This window comes from Dromaius novaehollandiae, chromosome 6 (assembly GCF_036370855.1).
Source record: "Dromaius novaehollandiae isolate bDroNov1 chromosome 6, bDroNov1.hap1, whole genome shotgun sequence".
Lineage (NCBI taxonomy): Eukaryota > Metazoa > Chordata > Aves > Casuariiformes > Dromaiidae > Dromaius > Dromaius novaehollandiae.
In genome coordinates this window covers 27,910,280-27,916,479 of record NC_088103.1, presented here as the reverse complement: position 1 = coordinate 27,916,479, position 6,200 = coordinate 27,910,280, and positions in this window count along the sequence as shown.

Genomic DNA, 6,200 nt, shown 5'->3' with positions numbered 1-6,200 from the left:
CATGTGGTCAGGGAGGGAAGCTATTACCTTCACTTATTTGTGTGAACAAATGTCTTTCACATCATTTCAGTACACTACAGGAAATAAAGATGGAAATAAATAAAAAATGGTAAGTTACAAGCAGTGGAGGGACCAGACCTGGAGAATTAAAGTTAATAATATTGATCAGGCAAATACAGTAGGCTGGGGAAGAGATTATGAGTTCCCAAAACGTTTTTCTGTGTGCCATGGCTCCATGGGTATGGGAAAAGGACGAGCAGACATGAGACACAGAGCTGGGGGCAGGGGGCCTGGAGCATCCGCGCTGCTGCTTTTGCAGCCGCTGAGCGATTTGGGCATGCTTGGCAATTGCCACTGCTGCAAGCGGCTGCCGTGCCAGCAACAGTTAGTGCCCCACAAAGCCTAACCCACAACTGCACAACTGTAGCAGCCAGCCTGGCTCCGCACAGACAAAACTTACCTCAGCCATCCTGCCGCCCCACAGAAGGGCCAGTGTTGCTGCCCCTACAACTGGCTTTATTAGCACCACTTGCAGCATCAGCAGCTCTTGGCTTTGGGTGAAGCCCCACAGCACCATTTGGAAATAATCGGTGAAGGAAAACTAGATAAAAGGGGAGCATTTTGGAGGCATTCAGTCAAAAGACAAAAGACATTGTTGGAGGGCTCCACTAATTCTTTATGGAGAATATAGCCTAGGCACTCCACAGCCAGCGCCACAGTGAGCATCCAGGACAGCTCCGTGCTCTGCTGCCTGCCTGTCCAACGCGGGCTACCTCTGCCCGGCTTCCCTCAGCAAATCATGACTAACTGCTGGAATCACACAGCTTTGTTCAGCGCTCGCTCATATGGGGATAAATTGGCAAAAATCCCACTGACCTCCATGGTAGTGCATGAGTAGAAAAGCAGTGTCTGTGGGGGGAAAAGCATGTCCTGCAAATCAGACCTCACTAACATAAATCTGCTCAGAGAGAGGTGCGAGTGACACAAGAGTCTGGTTTGGCTCCTCCCAAACAAAGAATGGCAAATTTCGTAATAGTGAAAACATTCTCAGCCTGAATCTTTCTTGGCTTCTCTCTTGTCCATAAGTGAAGAATCAGATCAGTTTAATCAAGAGTATTATTCTTCATTTTCTTACAACTACACTTAATCAAATGCAAGAGAAAAAGACCATAAAATGCTTTCACTCATCAATCAAAGATGGGAAAACAGAAGCAAAGGAGAATATGCACCTAACAAACCTGGTAACAAAGGGATATTTATACTCACCTACAAAGAGAAATATAAATGGAGTCTGAAATAAACAATGGACAAATAAGTATAACGCTGTATGATGGTGTAGCACCGGGCTGGAAATACAGAGTGCCAGTAATTGCAAAAGGAACAAACAGGACCTACGGAAGTGCCAGACTTTTGAAAATTGCATTTGTTACACACACACACACACACACAGAGTGGAGACAGAACAGCCAAGCTAGGACAGACTAAACGTCTATCTGCTCCAGGAGCCATTTTGCAACAGCAGTTAATAGCAAATGTCTTGAGGAAACCCAGGAACATTGCAAGCACATGCTGATATGGACCCAGAAGACCCTACTGGCCTCCAGCAGATTTCTGCCTAGCACCACTAACCTTGCTGGCACTGTGAATTTGCATGGTCCCTACTGCGACAGCATGAGAGCAATTCACACACTTCTTCTCTACTGCCACAGTAGGAGAATCAGTCACATACTCCTGAGTGGTAGAAAAGGTTCGTCCACAATTTATAGAGAGGGGAAATGAGATATGGAGCAGCCAAAGGGCTGTGCCAAAGGCCATACAGGAAATCTTCGACAGACCACAGAATACAGACAGTGTTTTCCAATTCCATTGTGGATGTCTTTATTATTATTATTAGACCATCATTCTTCTTTAATGCTACTCCAAAAGAAAAATGCTGCTTTTGAAATGGTTAGGTGTTCCATATTTCACCCTATTGAATATATGTGCTCTTTATTCTAGTATTTCAGCTTTTAAACTCTGAACGAACGCTCACAACTAGATCAAACAGGAGTCCCAGCAAAGTCCTCAGCATTACACTGGGGTTGACCACTCTGTGGAATGATAACACTCCCAAACGCTTCACAGGCAAGTGGGCACTGTGCACAGATTCTGTCCTCTGCATTCAATTAAAAAATACATTCCTTCCTACAAGCCGCACAGCACTCATAGGAGGCTGCTGATGTTTCATTTGTATCCCTCTCGCCACAGCTGCCTGGGGTCTGTCCTAACTCAGGAAATCCACAAGGCCTTTCGCTTTACAGATTAGATTCCGCTCATTGCTATCAGAAATCGTCCTGAGTCAATGGGCAATTAAAATAATTATCTTTAACCATATTCTTCAATTACTCCACAATACTGAGAGAAGACTCACAGGACTGGGACCAGATGCGAACATACTCTGTTGTGATTAAAACTGGATCAGATGTGCCAATGAATATAAAACATTGAGCGTTCACCTCATTTGGAAACAACCCTGGTATTTTTTAAGTTGCTCAGTTTTTAAACTCATTAGAGTATTGCAAGGGAACAAATGAAAACCTGTGCAGAACGTACAAGGGCTCATAGGGAGACACCCTCAAAACAACTGCCTCCTTGAAACAGATATAAAACACAAACTCGCTGCTTCAAGGACAGGCTGCTGCACGCTGGCAGGGCGAGAGGCACCAACAGCAACCAGCCAAACTGGTGGCCCACAACTGGGCAGGCTGCTTGGCCAACCTGGCCCTCCCTCACACCACGCACCTCTGACAGCTCGCCACCGCTGGGACCTTGCTACCTGCCCAAGGCTTGCTTCGGGAGGTAACTGGCATCTACTGCAGGAGAGCCCCAGACCCCAGGTCTCTAAGGCTACAGGTTTCCAGCAGCTTCCCCGGGGACTGTCCCTGCAGGAGGTCACTGCCCCGCTCCTGCCAGCGGGCCCAAAGTGCAGCTGGAGCGACTCTGGGGCCTTACGGGGCCCTGGAACAAGGAGCGGATTTTGCCTGTTTGGTACGGTGCTCGGCGTAGTGGCAGGTATGCAGAGGGCACAAGGCACTTGGCTTGGGGATGCTGGGGGAACTGCATTTTCAAACAAGCAAACTGATGATATAAAGCAGAACTAAATATACAAAAGAACTGACTGATGCTGGGAAGGGGAAAAAGGTGACTGCACGGGAAAAGACTGGATATGTGAGCTTACAGTCTCCTCAGATCAGTGCTTTAGCTGAGCCTGGAAAAATAGAGAAAGCAGAGTGCTGCCAACAATCATTATCTACTCTGAAGTTTTGTACTAATTGATACTTTACTTGAGACACCAGGTCGTCAAATCACGTAGCTGTGGAACCCTCACTGTAATTTAAAATACTGCTTGTCCTTGAGACTATAGAGAATAGCTAGAAGCTCTGTCTCTGCCACATCATAAAGGCTCAGAAACCAGGAAGTCAGTAACAATAACTGAAAAAGAAACACTTTTAAAATGTCAGGATTATGTCAGGCCCGCTTAAGGATTTTGAATGCCAGTATTACAAGCACAAGCTCAGCAAACAATAGGACCATATCTGCTTACTCCTGGAGGGGCAGTGCCTTTGCCATGACTGATGCCAAGCCCAAGCAGCTACCATCTCTCACAGGGCACAGATCTAGCCCTGCATCTCCTCTCAAAATCACTCCAAGATGCAGGTCAAGAAAAACCCACTGCCAGCACTGTTATATATTGCTGGGGATTCATGCACAAATGATCTCCATTAGAGACTGGCAGAGGTGAGTTAGGGGTGTACGGTAAATGAAAAGTATACACTGACTTCTAAATGCAAATGTCAGGTATATATCCAAATATGAGGTGGTGCCAATAGTAATGAGTTTGTCCATCCCCTTTCCCTTATCCCCGCCTATATTCTGAGACCTGTCTTAAACTTACTTGTTGCCTCAGTCCTGCATCCTCTTACATAAATGATTTCTATGTTGGGTTTCCTTGAGTACTATCACTGTCATCCAACTACCAAAACAGCATAAGAATAAACAATTTAGATCAAATTCAAAACATTTTCCAAATACTGTTAATGGGACAATAACTGAAATCGAATTGCTGTTAACACAGAATCCTGTATGATCTATACATATAAGGGAATGCAAATGGAAAAATTTTCTCAAGCCCAAATAATATAACACTGACAAAGCCAATAAATTAGCGTGTTTTAATTCATTTTGACCACTCACCAGGCTTTTGAAGCAAGATGATGAAAGCAGGTAACATTACACACAGAGTTCAAACATTAAGACTACAATTTTCAACCTGGGCCCTATGCTTGTCATGAATCAGACTGAAAGATAGTCAGCTCAGATACAGACTTTTGGGAAAGGCTTTAAATCCAGATCTAAATGAGGAATATAACATTTTGCACTAAAAGGCCCCCCTCCCCCTTATAAGACCTTATAAATAATCAAGTTTCCCAACTGGGATGAGCAGCTCCTTGCTCCTACTGTAAAAACGCCTGCGAAGAACCCATGCCCTCCGTATCTAAACATGCATTTGTCTGCCACAAACTAAGACACAAGGCCTGCAGCCTCTAAGTCCCTTTAGGGACCAGCACCCAAGCAGCAGCTGGTGGAGATGGCCATACATCGAAGGCTGTGTCCACACTGGCCACAGTTCAGAGGAGGCGAGAGGGGTTTGCGCCTATTCCTCAGGCGCACATCGCCCTCCAGCTCAGGGTCCTCCACAAGAGAGGAGCGACAGTCCCCAGCGGCCCCTCAGCTACGCTGCGTTGCAGGGTCAGACACACTTCACACTCAGAGCCAGGCAGGGTTACAACTGATTTTAATTTTTCCATTGAGTTTAATAGAAAACAAGCTCAAGCCATGACTGGGCCTTCTGTGTGAGCCATAAATGCCTCCCCATGACTAAGGAAAAACCAAAAATTAATCTCATGTCCTTGATTACTCAGTAACTGAAAAACAGTCATTGGCCTAGAGGCATGTGGCCTTTTCAGGCATCTTTCCTGGAGAGGTGATGCTCTTGCTCTGAAACAGATGGAGGCTCAGGGAGTACAGGGGAAAGGAGCTAATGGTGGGTTGCTGCTGCTGGATGTCTTAGCCACAACAGGATCAGGGGAACCACACATGGGTTAGGGTGAGTCCAGAAGCAGTACCAGGCCTCAGAGCAAACAGCTGCTAGATCTCTACTCCCTGGCCTTCCTACTGACTTATTTATTATCTCCTCCTGCATAATTTGTCATAATCTCTGACTCGTCAGGCCAATTAATCATGCTTCAGAAAAAATGAGATTTCTCACAAGGAGATTATCTGTCTCTGACAAACAAGGGATAATTCAATTATCCTCCTTTTCTAAACATTTATTAACTGGTTTTGGTAAATTAGTCCATTTTGTAATTTAGCTATAATTTAGGAAGATTTAATATGTCATTAGGCACACCAAATTCTGTGTTAATATAACATTATGGCTGTGATCTTAATTGCCCCACAGTCAGGAACTGTACACATAAATGGCCTGATTCGCACATGGAAGCGGCTGATAGAAGTACATGGGACTCTAGAGAAACTCTCCTTAAAATCCCTTCTTTCTTGAGTTAAGCACATGCTTAAGGACTCTGCAAAGTAGGATACTTTTTCTGACTTGGGTGAGAACTTAAAGAATTCAGTTGGAAATAGAAATATGTACATATTTGTTTCCAGAATTTCTACATCCTACCAAATTGCATTGTATAGATGGGTTTATCTCTTCTCAGAGTTCTCAGCCTTCCTATTTTCCATACTGTAATTCCTGGGGAAAATCCTAGTACCTTACAGTAATACCTGATTGTAACCTATCAGCTGAGACTCCCTTCTCTGCTTCATCCTGGAGGAAAACCTAAAAAAGGATTATGCCTTTTAGTCCTTTAGGACACTGCCAATTGATACTAATGTAATGGCATTAATGAAATCAATGCAACTTTACACTGAGGGTAAAAATTAGCTTCTTTTATGCTGACAAAAATCAAGAGCACATTAAGCCAACTGAGTTGTGTGGATGTTAAAAGGCATAAGAGGAGAAACAGACCCTGTTTTAAAACCATATTAATTACTTTATTATAGCAGAGTAATACAGACTTTGTCTACACTGAAAGTGAACGGTAGACTTGAGCAGAATAATCCCTATGACTTCATGTGCTTTCTATACATGTTGC